The sequence below is a fragment of the Aethalodelphis obliquidens genome, unplaced genomic scaffold, assembly GCF_003676395.1.
Source record: "Aethalodelphis obliquidens isolate GAN/ISIS:26980383/991018 unplaced genomic scaffold, ASM367639v1 scaffold57, whole genome shotgun sequence".
NCBI lineage: Eukaryota > Metazoa > Chordata > Mammalia > Artiodactyla > Delphinidae > Aethalodelphis > Aethalodelphis obliquidens.
In genome coordinates this window covers 9,819,410-9,843,931 of record NW_020838001.1, presented here as the reverse complement: position 1 = coordinate 9,843,931, position 24,522 = coordinate 9,819,410, and the positions used below count along the sequence as shown (strand labels likewise).

The following is a 24,522-nucleotide window of genomic DNA, read 5'->3' as shown; positions in this document are numbered from 1 at the left end:
TCTATAGCTGAGACAGTGGTGGGATCGATGGAGGTGCAGACGGATGGGTTCCTGTTGTAGCATGGAGGTTTGGCGATAGAGCACAGCAGGGGTGAGCAGAGGACTGAGGGATCCCTGGCCTCCGGCTAAAGCAACTAGAACAACTGTAGATCCTGCAGCGACCTTCCAGTGACCTTCCCAAATGCAAACCATCCGCCCCTCCCTTGCATGGGTGAGAAATGACATAGGAGTCTATTCGTTGAAGAAAGACTCTGTGGTCCTCTTTGGTTTTCTCTATGCTAATTAAAATGCCCAGTGGAAAGTGGTTTTGGCCAGTGACATGAATGATGTCCAGAAACTAGCATTTCCTCTCTTTGTGTCTGTTGCATTCTCAAAAGACACACTATCTGGGCCAAGATACAAGAATGAACCGATCAGAAACAATTCTCAAGTCATTTGAAGCTTACTTTCATCAGCAAATGAAAACTGCTTCAAAAAAAAAAAACAAAACAAAATAAAACAAAACTGCTTCTATTACCACCACTGATGCTTGGAATTCAATGGAATCAATTTAGGAAGGTCTCAGAGGCTTCCCAGGTTGAAAAATCAATTAAAATGGGTTTTCTGGGCTTACCTGGTGGCGCAGTGGTTGGGAGTCCACCTGCCGATGCGGGGGACACGGGTTCGTGCCCCGGTCCGGGAGGATCCCACATGCCGCGGAGCGGCTGGGCCCATGGGCCATGGCCGCTGGGCCTGCGCGTCTGGAGCCTGTGCTCCGCAACGGGAGAGGCCATAGCAGTGAGAGGCCTGCGTAACGCAAAAATAAATAAATAAATAAATAAAATGGGGTTTCTTTCATAAAAGTTGATAGTATCAATACGTATACACCGTTCATTAGGTTCGCAAGGCCTTAACCGTGTTACCTTCCCAAATGGCCTGGCCAGGAAAAAATGTGACTTCCAAAACAATAAGTAGGTATGCTTTCATTTATAGAAAAACAAAACAAATAAAAACCAAAAAGATACCCAAATTCAGCAGTATCAGCAGCATCTAGGAGACTGTTAGAAACGGGGAAGCTCAGCTCTCACCCCAGACACACTGAATTAGATCCTGCCTTTTTTTTTCCCCTCTTTTTTGGCTACACCACGCAGCTTGTAGGATCTTAGTTCCCTGACCAGGGACTGAACCCGGCCCAGCAGTGAAAGCGCCGGGTCCTAACCACTGCACCGCCAGGGAATTCCCGCAGATCCTGCATTTTAACAAAATCCATAGGTGAGTTTTCAGCACGTAAAAGTTTCACAAGCACTATGGTAAGCTTTTCTATTTATATATACCCATATGAACACCTATTTGTGTATTCTATCTATCTGGACCTACACAGAAATAGGTATGTGAATCGAAATGTAAATGCATAGACAGGTCTGGAATTACGTGCACTATCTCACAGTGGTTAACTCTGAGAAGGGGAATTGCTTTTGAGAAGGAGAATGTGGAGGTGAAGGGTAGGGCGTTGAGAATTCAAAGGGGACTTTCACATTTTACCATGTATCCTTCTGGATTGTTTGTTTATTGGTTTAAGCTACAGGGAGAACGTGTTCATGTATTATTTGGGTAACCTAAATGTAAATATTAAGGTAGGGAAAAAAAGAAGGCATGAAAACCTAGCCCTATAAATAACAACGAACATCTCAAGTCTTCCCTCTCCACCCACGGGCTAATAACAAACTCTTTGACCCACCATTTCCACTTGGAGGGCCGCCCCTGCAGAATTACTCACACATGTGTGAAATGACGTCCCATCAAGATGAGCCAAGGCAGCACTGTTTGTAATAGCAAGAGATCAAAGGCGACCTAAACGCCCATCAACTGGGGACGGTTAAATAGGTTAAGGTACATTTACAGTGGAACAGTATGCAGCCATAGAAAAGATTGATGAGCGCTCTGTGTACTGAGATGAAACAATGGCCAAGATCAACGTGTCGTCCATGGGAGAAAGTGCCAAACAATCTGTAAGGTACGTTAACGCTGTGTAAGGAAAGTTGGAAAAGGAATATATGTTTATATTTGCTGATGCACGCACAATACATCTCCCGATATTATAACGCACCAAATAAACTAGAAGGGGTTGACTCTGAGAAGGCAAACAGGTGACTGCAGAACAGCAGTTAAGAGAGACTTTTCACTGTTTGTTATACTCTTGTGATTTCTGAACCACTTGGAAGCATTACCTCGCCAAAACTTTACTAAAACAAGAACAAAACAAAACAAACAGAAGCCTCTAGGGTTCTCTTTATTCCTCTGAGAATCCTTACTCCTGGGAACTACATCTGGGGAACTCATTGTGAATCTAATAACCCAGGGAGTTGGTTTCTCACGAAAAGAAGGCTGCTTTGCATGGAAGAAGAGAGACCGTCCCCGTCCTAACGGAACACGCACATCCCCCAATGCCCCCCCCTTTATTACCATTTTGTCCTTTGCTTCTCTCATTTTATGTGACTCGACCTTTTTTCTTAAAGGTCCCACTAGTTTTCTTTAAAGAGAGTACCCCAAATAAAAATCTTTGTAATCTTCCTCTTAAACCATCCCCCCATCTCATTTAAAAAACAATAAAGATCTTATTCTAGGATTAAAATGATGAATAGGAAATAGCTGTTTTCATGCTTCTTTTCCCCACCCCTCAACTGTGGAAATAACACTAAGTAAAACTAAAAGTGAACAGAAACAGCAGACAAGGAAAATATGTCCAAATCAGGACGTTTCATCTACTTCGTAGCCCACAAACCTAGTACTCAGGGGAAACATTCTATCGAAAAATACAATTTTTTAAAAAGCGGCACATGCTTGTTACGAAAAACGCCTCAATCATTTTCAGAGTAGAGGAGCCGGAAATACCTCGTTGTTTGGCTAGCAAGTGCCTTATATTTCTCATGCTTTCCTGAGATCTGAATTATGCTTGAGAAAAAGAAGAGAACAAGACAGAAAATAATGCTTGCTTAGGTAAATATAATCAGCCGCGGAAAGCTTCCTAGAAGCAGCATAATTCACTGAGTCCCAGTTTATAGAGGGAATCCCCAAACAAAGGACTTTTGTCAGGGGATCAGTCTGGAGCCCACCATAACTTAGCATACAATGGGACAGCTTCATAAAAGAGCTTTCCAAGTTCCATCTTGGTTATCAAGGAGCACGCAAGGGGGGGAGGTGAGAGAGAGAGACAGGAATAAACATCTGGAATGTTCGCAACTATCTTCCTAGTTAGCATTCATGAATGCATGAAAGGTTTCTTATCAGCCTGAGTTCCACGCATTTTTCAAAATAAGAAGCTTCTGCTATTTTCTTCTAGATCAAGAGAGGTCCAGGGCATTTGTAAATTCATGTAAATACCTTTGCAATGAATGTTAGCGTTTCAATGAATGTCTCGTTTGTGTTAATGACCAGGTGTAATAACAGCTCTGTAAATTTATCTATCTATCTATAATACACATATAATATATATACATTTAATTTTTGAAATGTTCAAAAATTAAATGTGCAATTATCGATTTTGTTAAGAACAGAATCTTTTGCTCTTGGGATTGAAAGACTCCTAAAAACTACGTCCAGGTCAGTGGCAGGTGCCGGTTAGCATCATGATACATTTTGTACCCATTTATGAATTCTGTATTTTCTTTAGCTGGTGCAAAGCTCTGTGGGCTCTTCAATCTAGTGCCCCAGAAGCCTATAAAAATATCCCTGAAAATTTAGGCAAAGCAACACTTGGCTTTCTAGTGAATCTGACCCCACCTGCTGTCCAGTTCCATTTGCTATTCATCTTAAGGCACATTTCTGATTTCTCCTTGTCATTCTGTCCTTGTAGCCTCAGGAGGTGAGGGGCAGGCTCAGAGGGGGGTAGGAGTTTGGCTCCAGGTGTGACAATTAATCTTCAAGTATTTCTTAATCTTCCACTGTATGCAAATACTCTATGCGATAAAGAGAAATATAAAACAAAATCCCTTCAGGAGATTGCAAATGAATTCTGTGGATTAGGTTAGTAGGCTGTATAAGAGAAGATTCTTGACCTAGGCATATAAGAAAAATGCAAATATAAATTATGAGATATCTTTTTTTTTCATTTATCAGATTAGCAGATATGAAAGTTTGATAACACTGTCTTTGCAAAGCATGGGGCCGGGGGCTCTCATAGATGGCCTTGGTGGGTGGGAGGCTGGGAGTAAACATTGGTTCAACCTCTTTGGGGGTGTATTTGGAAACATTTACTAAAAGAAAAGATGTACATATCCTTTGACCTAGTAATTATTCTGCTGGAAATTTATCCTACAGACCCTCTATTCAACACATGACAAATGATATATGTTCAAGGAAATACATGACAACATTGTATGTAAAAGCTAAATAATGGAAACAACCAAAATGTCCATTAGAGGAAACTGTCAAAATAAGTTATGGTCACCTATAACATGGCATTGTATTTCTGCAGCTGGAGGCATCTGTGTTTGGACTGATATGGAATATTCTATCCGTGGTGGAGTGAAATGAAAAAGTGAGTTGCCAAACCGTGTTTTGGATGCTACCAATTCAGTTGAGTGGAAAAAAATATTAGGTTGAACCATACGAAAGTGCCAATATTAGATCATTTTCGACATATAAACACAATTCAATAAGATTCATTACTATATGTATTTTTAAATATATTTATATAGTATATATTTATATAAATTTATATATTTTACATGTTTTTTAAACAAACCTTCAGTTTTGAGATATGTGTAGATTCATATACAGTTGCAAGAATTAATATAAAGAGAGCCCAGAGCTTCCCTGGCGGCACAGTGGTTGAGAGTCCGCCTGCCGATGCCGGGGACACGGGTTCGTGCCCCGGTCCGGGAGGATCCCACATGCCGTGGAGCGGCTGGGCCCGTGACCCATGGCCACTGAGACTGTGCGTCCGGAGACTGTGCTCCGCAACGGGAGAGGCCACAGCAGTGAGAGGCCCGCGTACCGCCAAAAAAAAAAAAAAAAAAAAAGAGAGAGAGAGAGCCCAAGTACTTCCCATAATGGTAACATCTTACAAAATTTTAGTATAATTATCACAGCCAGGATGTCGACATTGATACAGTCGAGATACAGAACGTTTCCATCTGTTCTGACAAGGATCCTGTATGTTGTCGTTTTATAGCCACACCCACTTTCCTCCCGCCTGACCCCCTCCTTTTTTTTATTTTTATTTATTTATTTGGTTGCATTGGGTCTTAGCTGCAGTACGCGGGATCTTCGTTGTGGCATGCAGGATCTTTGTGTTTCGTTGTGGCACACAGGCTCTTCGCTGTGGCGCTCAGGCTTCTCTAGTTGTGGCTCATGGGCTCCAGAGCGTGCAGGTTCAGTAGTTGTGGCGCGTGGGCTTAGTTGCCCCGTGGCATGTGGGACCTTTGTTCCCCAATCAGTGATTGAACCTGCGTCCCCTGCATTGGAAGGCGGATTCTTAACCACTGGACCACCAGGAAACTCCCCCGACCACCTCCTTAACCCCAGGCAACCTCTGACCTGTTCTACATTGCTACAGTCTTGTCATTTCAAGGACATGAAGTAAATGGAATTATATAGTATGTAACTTTTGAGATTGGCTTTTTTCATGCATATAATCCTCTGGAGGTTCATCCAGGTTGTTGATTGTATCAAGAGCTTGCTCCTTTCAGTGTTGGGTCCTGTTCCACAGAAGGGATGTACCAGTTTAACCATTTACCTGCTGAGGCACATCTGGGCCTATAGTGAATAAAGCGGCTATGAACATTCAGGTACAGGTTTTTGTATGAACAAAAGTTTTCATTTCTCTGGGATAAATGCCAGGAGTGCCTTGCTGGGACATATTGTGGTTGCATGTTTAGTTTTTCAAGAAACTGCCGAACTAGTTTTCTGAAGCGGCTGTAACTTCTGACATTCCTACCAGCACTGTATGGGTGAACTAGTTTCTCCTCACTCACTGGCATTCGGTACGTGGTTTTTTTTCCTTGCTGTTGTTGTTTTTTTGGCCATTCCCATAGGTGAGTAGTGATATTTACTTGTGATCTTATTTTGCATTTTCCTGATACCTAAAAATGTTGAATATCTTTCATGTGCATGTTAGTCCTCTGTATATCCTCTTTGGTGAAATCTCTGTCTTCTGCCCATTTTCTAACTGGTATGTTTATGTTAGTGTTGAGTTTTGAGAGTTCCTTATATATTCCACCACCACAGAGAGCCTTCACATTGGATACTACTGTCAGGTATGTGATTTGCAAATATTTTCTACAGGCTCTAGCTTGTCTTTTCATCCTCTTAATAAGGTCTTTTACAAAGCAAAAGCCTTTTTTTTTTTTTTTTTTTTTTTGTGGTACGCGGGCCTCTCACTGTTGCGGCCTCTCCCGTTGTGGAGCACAGGCTCCGGACGCGCAGGCTCGGCGGCCATGGCTCACAGGCCCAGCTGCTCCGCGGCATGTGGGATCTTCCTGGACCGGGGCACGAACCCGTGTCCCCTGCATCGGCAGGCGGACTCTCAACCACTGCGCCACCAGGGAAGCCCAGCCTTTACTTATAATGATGCCCAATTTATCATTTTTTCCTTTTATGGGTTGTGCTTTTGGTGTCAAGTCTAAGAACTCTTTGCCTACACCTAGATCCTGAAGATTTTCTCCCATGTTTGTCTCTGAAAGTTTGACGGTTTATATTATTTCCCACACATGCTCTCCAGAACATCTAAAGATGACGGCAGAGCTGGCAGCAGGGAATGTGGAGGGGACCAGGTTTGGCCAAGTCTCCATTTGTATCATGAAGGGCAAGGAAGCATATGTGAAGCTAAGAAGAAGTGATGCCTCACCTCTTCTTTCTTTTTGACCTTGTATTTTGTAATTTCAATAGATTATTCCAGAAAAACCAGCAAGTTCCCTTCAGGAAGATAATTCAGACTTCTTCTCCATATTACTAGCAGGCAACAGCGTTTGGAATTTCAAAGGACAAAGGTCCTTTCAACACATCACCTTGATAACAGTGGTAGGAATTAAATAACAGTTATAATATAATTATTGATAATGTAATTATTAATACTAAGAATGAGTAATAATTATCTATCTTTGTCCAACATGTCTCAGTTATCACACCAAGCACGTTGCACCTACTCTTACTGGGGGCTCCAGGAAATCCCAGGAGGAATATGCTGTTAGTATAATTCCCTTTCATAGCTAAGGCAACGAAGGCTCTGAGGTGAAGTGGCCTGCAAAGGTCACGACCTGTAGTGGGGGAGAATGGGATTGTGAATCACAGAGCACAGGAGGAGGTGTCCTTCAACCTTTCCAGGCTTCACAGGTGCCTTTGAAAATCACACCTGAAGAGTACCCACAAAATTTAGTATCTGTGCTGGGACATCTGGCAATCTATATCCAAACAGATGGACCTTTCCCTCACACCACATACAAAAATTAACCCAAAATGACGTAGTGACCTAAACACAGAAGCTAAACCCTAACAACTGTGGGAGAAAACATGACCTTGGATTTGACAATGGATTCTTACATGTGACACAGAAAGCATGAACAACAAAAGACAGAATAAATTTGGACATCATCAAAATGTAAAACTTTGTGCATCAAAGGACAGCATCTAGAAAAAGACAACTCCAAGTCCTGACGGCCTCCTCCGTGACTGGTTTAGGCCTGGGCATGTCATGAAATCCTGCCTAAGGAGGGATGAGGTGACTTCAGCTGGGAATGGGTGCTTCTGTAACAGAGATTCTTGCTTAGAGACTCACAAAAGAAATATATTTCTTCTAGACGTCATCATGTTTGCATGTGATTTCTAGAACAAGGGCGGCTCTAGAACACTGGGCAATCGTGAGGTGAGCCACCAAGAGCAGAGTAGACACATATGACGTCAGAATGGAAAGAGAAGAGAAACCTGGATCTTTAATCCATTGTTCAGATACTAAATTAGTCTTTTTTTGTTTTTTTGCGGTACGCAGGCCTCTCACGGTTGTGGCCTCTCCCGTTGTGGAGCACAGGCTCCGGATGCGCAGGCTCAGCGGCCATGGCTCACGGGCCCAGCCGCTGCACGGTATGTGGGATCTTCCCGGACAGGGGCACGAACCCGTGTCCCCTGCATCGGCAGGCGGACCCTCAACCACTGCGCCACCAGGGAAGCCCTAAATTAGTCATTTTTGAGCCATCTTAACTTGGCACACTCTGTTAATGTGATACAATAAATTTTCCTTATTGTTAAATGGTAAAATAAAAAAAAAAAAAGAAAAGAAAAAGAAAACTCACTGAGTGGGAAAAAATAATTGCAAATCCTATTTCTGATAAGGGTCTAGTATCTAAAATATATTAAAAAAAAACTTACGGGCTTCCCTGGTGGCGCAGTGGTTGAGAGTCCGCCTGCCGATGCAGGGGACACAGGTTCGTGCCTAGGTCCGGGAAGATCCCACACGCCGCAGAGCGGCTGGGCCCGTGAGCCATGGCTGCTGACCCTGCGCGTCCGGAGCCTGTGCTCTGCAACGGGAGAGGCCACAACGGTGAGAGGCCCGCGTACCGCAAAAAAAAAAACAAAAAAGAAACGCTTACAATTCAACAACAAAAAGACAAATATGGGCAAAGGACGTTTCCAAAGAAGATATACAAAATGGCCATCAAGCACATGAAAAAATGCCCAACAGCATTAGTCAGTAGGGAAATGGAAATGAAAACCACAACAGGATACCACTTCATACCCAGTAGGACAGCTGTCTTTGCAAAAAAACCCACAAAAATAAAAATGGAATATAATAAGTGTTGACAAGGATGTGGAAAAATTGAAAACTCATATGCATCCCTGGTGGGGATGCAGAGTGGTTCAGTCACTCTGAAAAATAGTTTGGTGGTTCCCCAAAAACTAAGCATAGAATTACTATGTGATCCAGCAGTTCTGTTTCTAGGTACAATACTCAAAAGGATTGAAAACAGGCACTCAAATATGTGTACACACATGTGCATAGCAGCACAGTGCACGACAGACAAAAGCTGTAAATAACCTAAATTCTCATCACATAATGAATGGATAAACAAAATGAGGGGGGCTTCCCTGGTGGCGCGGTGGTGAAGAATCTGCCTGCCAATGCAGGGGCACAGGTTCGATCCCTGGTCCAGGAAGATCCCACATGCCGCAGAGCAACCAAGCCCCTGCGCCACAACTACTGAGCCCGCACGCCTTAGAGCCCGTGCTCTGCAACAAGAGAAGACACTGCAATGAGAAGACTGTGCACTGCAACGAAGAGTAGCCCCCGCTCACCGCAACTAGAGAAAGCCCACACGCAGCCAAAAATTAAACAAACAAACAAAACAAAACGAGGGCTATAAATACAATGGAATATTAGTCAGCCATAAAAAGGAATAAAGTACTGATACATGCTACAATGTGGATGAATCTCAAAAACATGACAGTAAGTGAAAGGAGCCAGACATAAAAAGCCACGTGTTATAGGATTCCCTTATATGAGATATCCAGAATAGTAAGTCCATAGAGACAGAATGCAGATTGGTGGTTGACAGGGGTTGGTGGGAGGGGGAAACACAGAGCAATTGCTTAATGGATATGGGATTTTCTGCTCAAGTGACGAAAATGTTTTGCATTCGATAGAGGTCGTGGTTGCACAATACTGCAATGCCCCTGGATTGTTCACTTTAAAATAGTTAATTTTATGTCCTATGAATTTCACATCAATTTTTGAAATTATCATTTGATTCCAGGGGTTTGGAGATTAGCTGCCCCTCACTGTGGAGTTTTACTGTCTTCAGGGCAGGGATAAAAAAGGGAAGAGCAAAATGGACATATCTCCTTTAGGAAAGATATTACAATTTATTCGATACTAATCTCTCAAGTCACTTGGCTTCCCATGTCACAGAGCACTGGACTTAGAACCTGAAAAAGAAATGCTTCCCAATATTTGACCTTGAGTGAGACACTTAGACTTTCTGAGCCACTGTTTCAGGGAGGCAGCCCCGCTCCACTGGCAGCTGTGGGATTTGGGAGGCAATAACGGATGCAGGTTGGATTGTTCCTTCTTTCTCTCATATTCCACAGGCTATCAGGGTGCGGACATGGCTGCAAGCAGAGGGAGCATCAGCCCAGGGTTGCAGAGGCACCAAAGAACTGGTCGGTTCTGTCCATTTCATCCGGGAACTAGTCAATGGGGTGAAACCATCAAATTGGCCTTTGCCAACAAACAAGAGGTTGTCAGGTTCAGGGACTGCCAGATGTCTTGGCGTGGGCAGATGCAGCTATGACAACCGCGCCATTCAGGCTGCCTGCTCTCACAAAGGCTTTACCGGGACGGATGGACCCCTGGCCCTTGAAGACAACAAGACATCGGATAAGAAGCTCTTTACATGTGACAGAGAACACATTTCAACAGCCCAGAGAGGTGGAATTATCACAGAGTGGTGTAAAAGAAGCAAAATAATTTTGGATAAACCATGAAGGAATTTTATTACCCAGTGATGTTATAAATCAACTTCTCTGTAAGTGCAATAAAACAATTGTTTAGTCTGCATGATTCATACCACAAACATTAGGATTCTGGGTTTTGATCTTATTGCTGCAATAAACTGTCTAGACAGCAATTAACAAACTGTTTTTCCTTCAGATGTTTGGAGTGCCAGTACAGCGGGAATCGGCACTTGAAATACAGGGGCTTCTTCCTGGCTCCTATTAACTATCGGGTTGGGGTGAGTGGGGAAAGCCCGAAATCGTCAGAATTAGCCTCCTAGATGTGTCCTTCTCTCTTGAGGGTCATGCATCACCACATAACGCTGATTTATAATTGGCAGGAAATCTGAATATTCAGATTTTCTTTTGGCTTGTTATTTTAGTGTCAATTTAGAAACAGGTTGCCACAGGGAGATCAACTCAATGCTTTGTGACAACTTAGAGGGATGGGATAGGGAGGGTGGGAGGGAGGCTCAAGAGGGAGGGGATTTGAGGATATATGTATCCATATAGCTGATTCAATTTGTTGTAGAGCAGAAACTAACATAACATTGTAAAGCAATTATACTCCAATATAGATGTGAAAAAAAAAAAAAGCAGCATGAAAGTCTAAGCTAGGCACCTCAGATCCTTTGGGAGATAGAAAGAGATGGGCTGTATTTTAACAGTGACAATCCGTGTCTATTGAGGGTCCCCCAAGGGGCAGGTGACCCGCACAGTATTTAAGTCAGCCTTCACAATAGTCCTGTGAGGGGTGCAGCTGAGGGTATCAAAACTCTGAAGGAGAAGTAACTTTGCTGGAGGTGGTAAGACTAGGATGAAATGAACTCTATTTGGTTCTGCAGCCCTCTCTCTTCCCACCAGGTCACATTGTCTAAACTGATGGAAAACAAATACGCCAGATTCTAAAAGCAACTAAGTTTAAAGTCCCATGACCACAGGGCTTTCATCGGTTGGTTACTCTGTATCACATATGCTGCTTTCAAATTGCTGATGAATGAATGTCCCTGGTACTGGTGGATAGGGATGTGGGCTGAGAGAGAAAAACTAGAAACCACCTAAATGTCAATCAATAGGGAACTAAACTATTAAGCCATGGGATATATCCAAACTCTAGCTAGAATAAGAAATATTCTGCGGGAGTTAAAGAGAAAGAGACAGGTTTATATAGACTTGGGAAACTCTACATATATTACTGAGTGACTTAGAACAAGTTGCAAGACAAAACACAGAAAACACAAAACAATGCATAATTACGGACATGCATTGGAAAAGTCGTGGAAACCTACATTCCGAATGGATGGCTGGGGTTTCTAATGGGGGAGGGGAGGAAAAGAAGATGGGCAAGCAGGTCATCAAAGGGGACTTTAGTCCTATTTGGAATATTTTAGCTTTTTTGCAGAGAATATATTCATGTATTATTAATGAACCTAAAAATTAATTAAAGAAAAGGAGGAAGTCCATCTATAGAAGAATAGCTAGATAAATTGTAACACAAACCACCCATGAAATACAGTGCAGCATTAAAAATAGTGAGGCAGATCCATGACGACCCTGCAGAAATCCCTCCAAGTCTCACAACTAAGTAAAAAGAGCAAGTGGCAGAAACACTTTACACGGAATGATTGTATTCATGTAAAAAGAAATTCTAGAAGGATATACACAAAGTGGTTATTTCTGGGGAGAGTAATGGCCTATGGGGCACTAAAGGTAAGCTTTATTTATTTATTGTTTTTGAATTTTATTTTATTTCTTTTTTTATACAGCAGGTTCTTATGTTATCCATTTTATACATATTAGTGTATATACATCAATCCCAATCTCCTCATCACACTACCAGCATTCCCCTGCCACTTCCCCCGCTTTGATTTACCTTTAACTCTATATTTGAATAACTTTTTCTAAAATAAAGATGAATTACCTATGTAGCTTCAATTTTGTAATGAATAATAGAAACAAAAAAAATTTTTTTAATATTTATTTATTTATTTTTGGCTGTGTTGGGTCTTCGCTGCTGCACACGGGCTTTCTCTAGTTGCAGCGAGTGGGGGCTACTCTTCATTGTGGTGCATGGGCTTCTCATTGCGGTGACCTTCTTTTGTTGCAGAGCACAGGCTCTGGGCACGCGGGCTTCAGTAGTTGTGGCACGTGGGCTCAGTGGTTGCGGCTCGCGGGCTCTAGAGCACAGGCTCAGTAGTTGTGGCACACGGGCTTAGTTGCTCCGTGGCATGTGGGGTCTTCCCAGACCAGGGCTTGAACCCGTGCCCCCTGCATTGGCAGGCAGATTCTTAACCACTGCGCCACCAGGGACGTCCCAAAGGAAAAAAAAATTTAAGAAAACAAGAGCTAACATTAAATTGAGGTTACCGGTGGCCAGACACTGTGAGAATGTTTCCCAACCACCCTATAAGATATAAATGTCTACTCTAATTTTACAGAGGAGAAAACTGAGGCACAGAGGTGAAATCAGCAGTCTAAGGCCACACAGAGTCAGAATCAGGCACCCAGGCTGATTGATTCGGAGGCTTCAGGCTTAGTCACTTCCCTATCACTGCCTTTTGGCACAGTGGGGACTCTGTCCTGTCCTGGCCAAGGATGAGTGTAAATCTTAAACTGAACGGTCTGGGAAAAGGACTTCACAATCATCCAGTCCATGCTACTCACTGGACCCATAGGATTCTGAGGTCTGGAGAGCCCAGGTGAGTTCTATGGTCACATGGGGACAACCAGGGGAAGAATCCACTTTCTACCTAGGCTCTCTGACCACGGCTCCATCCATAGTTTTTCTAGCCCTTTTATGGTCAAGGGCCCCAAAACAACTTATAAGTTGGAATCTCCTTAAACACCCACACTATATATATATATATATATTTTTTTTTTTTTTCCTCTTAATGCTCCAATCTCCATTGTCTGATTTGCAAAGCAATGGGAAGAAAACTTTCCGTTTGTTGCTGGAAAAGGTAACACTGGACACATCAATTTTGTTCTTGTTTAGCTTTTGTATATCCTTTAAGAAAAGTCTGCCTGCAGACAAATCATTCATTCATTTAACCATCATATATTCAGCATCAGGATATAATGGTTCAGCATGCTCACTCAGGAGTCACGCAGAATTTTATGTCATTTTGGGTTTGTGACTTAGCTCTCCTGAAGCTTATTTTTCCATATATTGAACATGGTGGGGGAGATGAAATTAAATAATCTGTGTAAATTTCCTGGCACATAATAAGGGCTTAAAAATGTTCATATTATTGGTCTTCCCTGGTGGCGCAGTGGTTAAGAATTGCCTGCCAATGCCGGGGACACGGGTTCGAGCCCTGGCCCGGGAAGATCCCACATGCCGCGGAGCAGCTAAGCCCGTGTGCCACAACTACTGAAGCCCGCGCGCCCTACAGCCCATGCTCCGCAACAAGAGAAGCCACTGCAATGAGAAGCCCGCGCACCGTAACGAAGAGTAGCCTCTGCTCCCTGCAACTAGAGAAAGCCTGTGTGCAGCAACAAACACCCAGTGCAGCCAAAAATAAATAAATAAATAAAAAATTTAAAATTTCACTATTATTACCTGTCATCCATCCATCCATCCATGTATTCACTCACTCACCATCCCTCTATCCATCCATGTATCCATCCTCCCTCCCTCTCTGTCTCTCTCTCTCCTTCCTTCTTCCTTTTTCCTTTCCATGCATCTACCCATCATTCCAAACTTCCTTCTTTCTCTTTCTTCCTACCTTCCTTCCATACACTTATCTCTCCATCCATCCATCCATCCATCTATCCATCATCCACTCGTTCGTGCCTCCCTTGCCTGGTGCTCTATGCCAGATTGTTGAGATTACAAAAACAAATAAAACATAACCCCTGACTCCGTGGAGATCCCAGTTTAGATGAAAAGACAGAATTAGGCCTCTGGCGGTAGGGAGTATTTCATCCTGAAGGGAAAAGAGAGAGAAAATCTGGGAAACTGTTTAACTTCCGTCCCTGCCCTGGCAGATGTTTAGGAAGATATGTGATCCCCACTCATCTCCCAGGGCTCTTGATGGCTAAGAGCTCAGTGGATGAACATGGCTTAATCAACACAGTCGGTAACAGTGCGATGCTGCGCCTTTTGTCAAAGGGCCCCCACCAAACAAACAAACAGCATAATTTGGGTTCAAGGGTGACAGTCTATCACGCTCTTCAACAGTAAAAGCTCTCTGGCTTTCTTCCACATCTTCCCGGCTTCTTTCCACGAACTCCCTCACCTCCATTTTGTACCAAATACCATATGCATTGAGAGGATACTGCCCAGGCCACCCTGGGGATTGTTGCCTTATTTATAGAGAAAACAGGACTCCTTAGATTAACAGGATTTGTAAAGGAAAGCTCTCCTAGAAAGGAATTCCAGGTTTCTCTCTTGAGGGCCGAGCAGCAGCAGGGCTGGGGGCGGCAGTAACTCTCCAGAGAAACTGACTCTTAAATTTCCCCCCTGGCGACAATTCAATGGCAGGGAAGCATTTCACATACCATCTTTTGCCTCAGCCTCTAGGAGCTGTCATTTTTCATCCCGGCCCTTAACAGGGCCTGGACACTGGTCACTGGCCCTGTCCTTATGAGACTCAGTGTCTATCAGGAGAGACTGAAGAAAGAAGCTTGGAATTACCATGAGCTGTTATTAAGTATTTGAATGTGAGGTATTGGGCCTGTTTTATTTTGGGGTTGTAAGTGACAGAAACAGATTAAGCCAGACCGGGATTTTTCACATTATAAAACTGGCTGAGCATGAACTAACCCATTTGACCTTAACAACACCCTGTAGGACTGCCTCCCTCCTCTACCCACCTCCCCGCTTCTACCCTCGTACCCCACAGTCTGTTCATGCAGCCAGAGGGATCCTGTTAAAACCCAAATGAGCCTGCATCCCTCTTCTGCTCCAAACCCTCCCCTGGCTCTCACCCCACTCAGAGTAAAAGCCAAAATCTTGACTATGATATGCAAGATCCATCCGCTCTCTGATGTAATTTCCTGGTAGTCTTACTCTTACTCTCTCCAGTTCCATCACACTGGCCTCACTGTGGTTCCTTGAAGCCTCCATGCATGCTCCAGCCTCAGGACCTTTGTACTTGCTGTTACCTTTGTGGTTCCTTTCTACCAGGTATCTGTATGGCTTGCTCCTCACTTCCTGCAGGTTTTTACTCAAAACTCAGCATCTAGGGACTTCCCTGGTGGTGCAGTGGTTAAGCATCTGCCTGCCAATGCAGGGGACACGGGTTCGATCCCTGGTCCGGGAAGATCCCACATGCCGCAGAGCAACTAAGCCTGTGCGCCACAACTACTGAGCCCACATGCTGCAACTATTGAAGCCCGCCCGCTCTAGGGCCTGCATGCTGCAACTACTGAGACCGTGGGCTGCAACTACTGAAGCTGGAGAGCCTAGAGCCCATGCTCTGCAACAAGAGAACCCACCATAATGAGAAGCCTGCGCACTGCAATGAAGAGTAGCTCCCTCTCACCGCAACTAGAGAAAGCCCGTGTGCAGCAACAAAGACCCAAAGCAGCCAAAGAAACCCCAAAACAAACAAACAAAAAAACTCAGCATCTAAAGATATTTTTCCCAGATCATCCTACATGCAAGTTTACACCCCCTCCTAGGCTTCCTATAAGTCTTTCCTGCTTTAATCTCTTTTCATTAGCATTTATCTCTATAAAAGTTGCCATATATTTTACTTCCTTTTCTTTAATCTACTTACCTTTTCAAACAGAATGTAAGTTTCATGAGGGCAGGGCTTTTTCTGTATTAGTCACCATCCTCTGTGTCAGAAACATCACAGCACCCAGTAAGTATTATATTTCCTTAATAGGTAAATTTTGATTGTGCAGATGAGAAAACTGCCCAAAGTTACAAGGTGGCTTTGAATCCAGCAGTCAGACTTTAGAATCCAATAGCTGCCTCTTATACTGCCCCTCTGGGCTAATGCTTTGGTTCAGGTTCATGCAACTGAAAACTCCAGGAATTAAAACTCTAGGGTGCATGAAGACTTCAAAAATGAAACCAAAATTTAAACCAAAATTAGTATATGATCTAGCAGTCCCACTTCTGGGTATTTATCCTAATGAATTAAAATCAGGATCTTGAAGAGCCTTTTTCACAATAACCAAGATGTGGAAGCAACCTAAATGTCCATCGAGGGATGAACAGCTAAAGAAAATGTGATAAATACATACAAGGGAATATTACTCAGCCTTGAAAAAGAAAGAAATCCTATCGTACATTATCACATGAATGAACCTTGAGGGCATAATGATAAGTGACAGAAGCCAGTCACAGAGGGACAAATACTGCACAATTTCACTTAAATAAGGTATCCAGAGTACTCAGATTCATAGAAACAGAATGATGATTGCCAGAGGCTGAGGAGAGGGGGTGAATGGGGAGTTGCTGTTCAATGGGTATGAAGGTTCAATTATACAAGATGAAAAAGTTCTAGAGATCTGCTGTACCATGTTGTGCTTAAACAGTAATGTACTGGGTACTTAAAATTTTATTGAGTGTAATCTCACATTATTATTATTATTTTGCTACAATATAAATAAATAAATAAATAAACCTCTAGGCTGCAGGTATGGCTGGATCCAGGGGCTCAACCTGGATCATCAGGTCCTAACTTCTCTCTGTCTCTGGATCTCTTTTCCTGGCTCATTCAAGCCAACACCTGACAAACCCATCAACAACCCCAGAAGAAATTAAGGAGCTTCTCTTTTACAAGAGTTTCAACAAAAATCCCAGGATCGACTCGGGTTTGCCCATCTTTGGTTACTCAATCGTCTCTAAATCAATCACTCTGGCCAGGGGACTGCATAAGTTCACGGGTTGGCAAACCACAGCACATCCAAATCCAGCCCCCTACCTATTTTTTAGTGACCTCTGAGCTAAGAATGGTTTCTACCTTTTTTAAATTGTTGGGGGGGAAAAAATCAATAATATTTCATGACCCATGAAAATCACATGGAAAATTTCAAATTTCAGTGCCCAGAAGTAAAGTTTTCTTGCAATACAGCTGTGTCCATTTGTTTACACGTCATCCATGCCTGCTTTCTTGCTTCAACAGCACTGTGGAGTAGTTTGCAACTGGGGCTGTACGGCCCACGCAGTCTAAAATATTTACGATCTGGTTCTTTACAGAGGAAGTTTGCTGATCCCTGCATAGAAAGAATTACTTGGCCTGTGAGTGGGTGGGGCGAGATTGGGGACTCCAGGTCAGATGAAGGTATTAGTTAGGGAACCAACACTGGTTGCCCTTCTGTGGGTATTTATTTAAGATGTGGGTTTGGGGACTTCCCCGGTGGTGCAGTGGTTAAGAATCCCCCTGCCAATGTAGAGGACAAGGGTTCGATCCTTCGATCCCTGATCCGGGAAGATCCCACATGCGGTGGAGCAACTGATCCCGCGAGACACAACTACTGAAGCCCGTGCGCCTAGAGCCCGTGCTCCGCAACAAGAGAAGCCACCGCAATGAGAAGCCCGTGCACCGCATGGAAGAGTAGCCCCCGCTCGCCGCAACTAGAGAAAGCCCGCGCGCAGCAACAAAGACCTAATGCAGCAAAAAAAAAAAAAAAAAAAAAAAAAAAAGTGGGTTTAGCTGCTCTGAAAGAGACTCACAATAACAGAGGTTTAAACTACAATGTTAGTAATTTCTTTCAAACGTAGCAATGTCCAGATATAAGCAATTCAGGACTGGACTAGCAGCTCCATTGCCTGGGACACGCCTTCCCTCTTGCTGTCATGCCTGGGGTGTTGCCTTCATCCCCATGGTCCAAGCTGGCTCCCCTCCACATCCTCCATAAGGGGAGAGGGCGGAGGGAGGGCATGATCCTGAAGGAAGGGCCTGGGAGCCCCTCATAGCTCGCCCACGCACAGCCCGTCATGTGACCGCAGAGCGGGAGTGTGGGTGGGGCGTGTGCGCGTCACTTAGGGCGGCTGGAGCTCATCTATATTTCTGCTAAAAAGTGGAGGGAGCGCTAGCCGACTGTGTCACACCCTCTGTGGACTTGCTGGCAGCCCATGCACCCTCGTGTGGATGTCTCAGTTTCTCGTCTTTCTGCTCCTTTTTCTGTTGCGAACACAACTCCGGGGCTGCAAAAGGGGTGGTGCATTGAGAATCTTCACGTTGTGCTCCAATGGCAGACCCTCTGGTTTTTCAGCAGGGAGGAGGTGGGTCCCTGGGGAGAACTGTGGGAAGACCCAGGGCTGTCTCTGAACTTTACTAATTCTGGGTCAGGGACCTTGGACTCAGCAATGAAAAACCTCTGAGCCTCAGTGAATGGGGTAAAAAAAATAAATGATTTCCACAGAGTTGTTGAGAAGACCAAATTGCATCAACAAGTAAAATTTGAAAGGGAAAAAGTTCTATAAATTATTGTCCATTTTGTCATTATTGTTACCATCTACCTATCTATCATCTATGTTATCCATCTATCGATCAGTCTTTTGATCCATCGATCCTATCTAGTTTTTTGCCGAGCTAATATAGCTGGATTTGCATAAGTATAATGGGTCCTTACAAGAATCATAACATTTTATGTGGAGAGAAAGGTATAGTAGTCTTTCTCTAAGCTTTACCAACATACCATTCTTTTTTTTTTTTTTTTGTCCACGCTGCACTGCTTGCAGGATCTTAGCTTCTCTACCAAGGATTGAACCCGGCCCCGCACAGTGAGAGCACCAAGTCCTAACAACTGGACCGCCAGGGAATTCCCTAACATAAGATTCTTTGTAATACCGTATTCTTTTACTTATTTATTAATTCATTTATTTATTATTTATTTTTGGCTGTGCTGGGTCTTTGTAGCTGCGTGCGGGCTTTCTCTAGTTGCAATGAGCAGGGGCTACTCTTAGTTGCTGCGCACGGGCTTCGCATTGCGGTGGCTTCTCTTGTTGCAGAGCACGGGCTCTAGGCATGCGGGCTTCAGTAGCTGTAGCACGCGGGCTCAGTAGTTGTGGCGCATGGGCTTAGTTGCTCCGTGGCATGTGGGATCTTCCTGGGCCAGGGATCAAACCAGTGTCCCCTGCATTGGCAGGCAGACTCTTAACCACTGGACCACCAGGAAAGTCCCATACCATTCGTTTAAATTAATGTGAGCTCCCTCTGAACGTACTGGCCTGGACCTGAGGCTCAGGTCAGGGTGGGGAAAGATTCTCCGAACAGGTCATGGTTAGGTTGGTGAGATACTTACAAGCCAGGACCACATCAGATCACAGAAAAGAAAGCAAAGGACAGTAGAAGTTCCTTTTCCTGGAAAGGCCATTATGTCTCCAGGAATGGCATAAATATTCCCTGGAAAAGTCCTCATTCCAGGAAACAACACTCCTCAGGACAAGGCAAGGAGTGTTGCCTTGTCCCCAGACAGATGCCCTTGGTGCTAAGTGGTCTCTCTTGCCTCCAGCTTGCCCCCCAATCTCTACCTGGGATGCTCTTCTCTGACTTTTTCTCTCCTTCCCACTTTCATCTCAGCAATACTGAGTCCCCCACTGATAGGAGTAACCAGAGGCTGAAAACTTCCTGGTGGGGATGTCAAAGAGGTGACATGACCTTTAACGTCACCTCAAACTCTGAGATTCAATGGCCCAGTGATTCTACTGTCCTCAGAGTCAGTAAATTCATCCATCCATGATATTGATGAGCTCCACGTGAGAAGCTCAGGAAGAGGAGATACAGGGGCAGATGAGATCTGACAAATGGAGAGCAGGCTACAAAGCAGACCTTGTGGGCAATGTGTAGCGTGCCCAGGACTTTCTTCAAAATTCTTCTCCTCTTTACCTTTATTTGTTCCCATCAGAGGTTCTCAATCTCTGCGCTTTATTTATTTTTATTTATTTATTTACTTATTTTTTGGCCACCCCGTGCAGCTTGTGGGATTTTAGTTCCCGGACCATGGGATTGAATTCAGACCCTCGGCAGTGAGAGCTTGGAGTCCTAACCACTGGACTGCCAGGGAATTCCCTCAACCTCTGCACTTTAGAATCACTCAGGAAACTTCAAAAAATCCTTATGCCTGAGCCTCACCCCCAGACAAATTAAACTGGAATCCCTTCAGTGGGACCCAGGCATGAGTATTTTTATTTTTTATAAATTTATTTATTTATTTATTTTTGGCTGTGTTGGTCTTTGTTGCTACGTGCGGTCTTTCTCTAGTTGTGGCGAGCGGGGGCTACTCTTCGTTGCGGTGCACGGTTTTCTCATTTTGGTGGGTTCTCTTGTTGATGAGCATGGGCTGTAGGGAGCGTGGGCTTCAGTAGTTGTGGCTCAAGGGCTCTAAAGCTCAGGCTCAGTAGTTGTGGTACACAGGCTTAGTTGCTCCACGGCATGTGGGATCTTCCCGGACCAGGGTTCCAACCCATATCCCCTGAGTTGGCAGGTGGATTCTTAACCACTGTGCCACCAGGGATGTCCCTGTCCTATGTCTTCACCAACATTTGATGCTCTCAAATTTATTAGTTTTTGCCAACCTGGTTATTTTAGTTTACATTCTCTTCATTATTAATGAGGTTGGTCATCCTTTATCCATTTATTGGGCATTTATGTTTCTTCTGAGAAATGCCCATTCAAGTATTTTGTCCATTTTTCAGTTAAATCTTTGTCTTTTCTTATTGATTTGTAGAAGTTCTTTACATATTCTGGATAATCTTCTAATAACTATAAATGTAATCTTCTCCTAGCTCATCTTTTCAATTTCTTTGTGATGTCCCCTGATGTAGTTGTATTTATCAATTCATTGGATTCTAATGTAGTTGTATTTACCGATTTTTTTCTTTATGAATTGTCTTTTGTGTCTTACATAAGAAATCATTTCATAACCCAAGCTTATAAAAATATTTCCTTATATTATCTCCTAAATATTGGCTTTTCACATTTTAGTCTTTAATCATCTGGAATATATTTTGGTTTTGAGATATAATTCACATACTATAAAATTCACCCTTTGGAATAGATTTTTATGTCTGGTATGAGGACAAGATCTAATTTTATTTTTTTTCCTGTGGATTACTAATTATCTTGCACCATTCATTGACTCTCATTCCCCACAGAGGTACACGATCATCTTAATAATAGATTAAATCTTATTATAATTAAAATTTTTCCATGGCTACATTCCTGGGCTCTTTGCTCTACCCCACTGGTTTGGTTTTCTCTCCCTACACCAATACTACATTGTCTTATTAACTACAGATTTAGAAAATGATCTTTAATATTTGGCGGGTGCATTTCCCCAAGTTGTTTTCCATGAGAGTTTCCTTGGCTGTCTTGGCCACTTGCCCTGTCATAAAACTTTTAGAATCAGCCTGTTAAATTCTTTTAAAAATCTGATTCTACAGGTTGAGCTCATTTTCACAAGTTATATTTTCCTAGGAATTAAACCATTTCATCCAAGTTTTCAAATTTATTGGCATAAAGTTGTTCCTCATGTCCTTGTGCTTTAAAACTTTGCTGTATGTATAGTTACCATCTTGTGATATTGTTTATTTGTTCTGTTCTGGTTTTTTCCTTGATATTTTAGCTGGATATTTGTCAATCTTAGACTTTCAAAGAACAAATTCTTGACTGCGTTGATCCTTTCTTTTGTATCTGTTTTCTATTTTGTTAATTTCTACCTTTATTTTTATTATTTCCTTCCTTTGTTTTTTTGAGAAGATTCTGCTATTTTTCTGACTTATGTTCTTAAGCATTTAATTCCCTCACAGTCTTCTAGGCACTGCTTTAGTCGCAACCCCTAAGATTTGTATAGCGGTTTTTTTTTTTTTTTTTTTTTTTGCGGTACGCGGGCCTCTCGCTGTTGTGGCCTCTCCCGTTGCAGAGCACAGGCTCCGGACGCGCAGGCTCAGCGGCCATGGCTCATGGGCCCAGCCGCTCCGTGGCATGTGGGATCTTCCCGGACCAGGGCACGAACCTGTGTCCCCTGCATCGGCAGGTGGACTCTCAACCACTGCGGCACCAGGGAAGCCCTTGTGTAGCATTTTGATTATTGTTGAGTTATAATAATTCCCAAATTCAATAAGGATTTCTCCTTTAGCCATGACTTTTTCAGAATGTGTTTTAAATGTTCCAAATGTGTGGGGTTTCCGTAGTCATCCTTTTGCTATTGATTTCTGACATTTTAATCAAAGTATGAATGATAAAACTGAAACTTCATGAAGTGTGCCTTATTTTTGTAGTGAAGAATACAAAATGATATCTTTTCTTTTCATAAGTATATGTAAGTAAAAATCATTAAAACATCCAGGAAAGAGAAACTCCAACTTCAGGTTGGGGGTTTTCCCTGGGCGAGGGATAGAGGGAAATGAGCTCATGAAAGGTGGGTGGAAGGTTAGCGCTATCTGTTATGATATTTTTCCTTTTAAAATTGTATAAAAAGATTTTTGAAACTAATCTGATAGAGATCCACAATATTCCCCGTGGAACCTGGGGCATCCCTGTAATCAAACACATTGCTATATTTGCAATAAAATGTCTGTATTTCAAATTAGGTGAAATATTAGGATTATACATAGCCTCCCATCAGCTACAGGTACCGGTTTTCAGGGCTTTTTATATTCTGTGAGTGTAGATAAAGAATCATGGACTTGTAGGTATTAATGTTTATTAAATCTGGATGGTGTAAAAACAGGTCTATCTGTTCCATTATTTGTTTGCATTTCTCTGAATATGTGAAATAGTTCCAAATGTACGATTATTAAAACTTTTGTTAAAAGATAAGAAGGACTCTTCTCAAATTGCTTTCCTCCACGTGGTAAATGAAAACCTATATTAAAAAAAAATAGAGTCTATATGCAATGTGGTTTGCTGGGTTGGCTCTTGGAACAGAAAAACTGGTGACATCCAAATGCAGTCTGCAGTTTAGTTAGTGGTATTTTACCAGTGCTAATTTCTGAGTTTTGACAGATGCACAATAACACGGTACTATGTTAACTTTGGGGGAAGCTGGATGAAGGACATAAGGGAACTCTGTACTATATTTGCGATTTTTCTGTAAATTTAAATTATTTCAAAATAAAACATTTACTTAAAAGAAAAGAGGGGTAACACTCAGTGTTGGTGAGGGTATGGACTTAAGGGCTATCGGGAACCCGTATATGCTGGTTAGTGGGAGTGTCAATATTTTAAGGGTATATTAGTTTCCTAGGGCTCCCACAACGAATAACCACAAAGTAAGTGGTTTAAAACAACAGAGGGCTTCCCTGGTGGCGCAGTCGTTGAGAGTCCGCCTGCCGATGCAGGGGACACGGGTTCGTGCCCCGGTCCTGGAGGATCCCACATGCCGTGGAGCGGCTGGGCCCATGAGCCACGGCCGCTGGGCCTGCGCACTGTGCTCCGCAACGGGAGAGGCCACAACAGTGAGAGGCCCGCGTACCGCAAAAAAATAAAAATAAAATAAAATAAAATAAAACAACAGAGATTATCCTCTCACTGTTCTGTTCCCAGGCTTGCAGCTGCATCATTCTGATCTCTGCCTCTGTCTTCACGTGGTGTCTTCTTGGGTCTCTGTCCCTGTCTCTTTTTCTTCTTCTTACAAGGACACCGGTCACTGGGTTGAGGGCCCACCCTACTTTAGTATGACCTCATCTTAACTAATTACATCTGCCATGACCCTATGTCCAAACAAGGTCACCTTCTGAGGTTCTGGGAAGGAAAAGAATTTTAGGAGCACAGTATTCAATCCAGTAGAGAAGGTAATTTAAATGTGGATCACATTCCCCGCAGCAACCCAGCTCCTGGGTAATATCCACAAGGAATATTCCCACATGTAGGCAGCATGGTGTTTACGAAGTGCGTGTTGCAGCATGGTATTAGTAATGATAAACTAGAACCCAGCTAACTCTCCATTATGGATAGATATAGCCAAACAAACTGTTTCATTCACATTCAAAAAAATCTGTGAAGCAGTTTAAGAGAATGGGGGATACTCCAAGTATTACTAACATTGGCAGTTTTTTCAAGTGAGAAAGAAAAGTTAGGGTACAATATATACAGTTTGATCCAATTTATGTATTTTTTAATACACAAAAAGCTACGAATTTTTATATGGGTA

The 24,522-nt window shown here is 43.0% G+C and overlaps 1 long non-coding RNA gene across 1 annotated transcript; it reads right to left on the bottom strand.

The window, feature by feature from the left end:
- Nucleotides 1-951: 951 nt before the first annotated feature.
- LOC113609580 (uncharacterized) lies at nt 952-8,390 on the bottom strand. Its single transcript, XR_003428693.1, has 2 exons — nt 8,341-8,390; nt 952-3,935 (listed from the first exon to the last, which is right to left on the bottom strand). It is a non-coding gene; the product is annotated as an uncharacterized LOC113609580 (long non-coding RNA).
- Nucleotides 8,391-24,522: the final 16,132 nt, after the last annotated feature.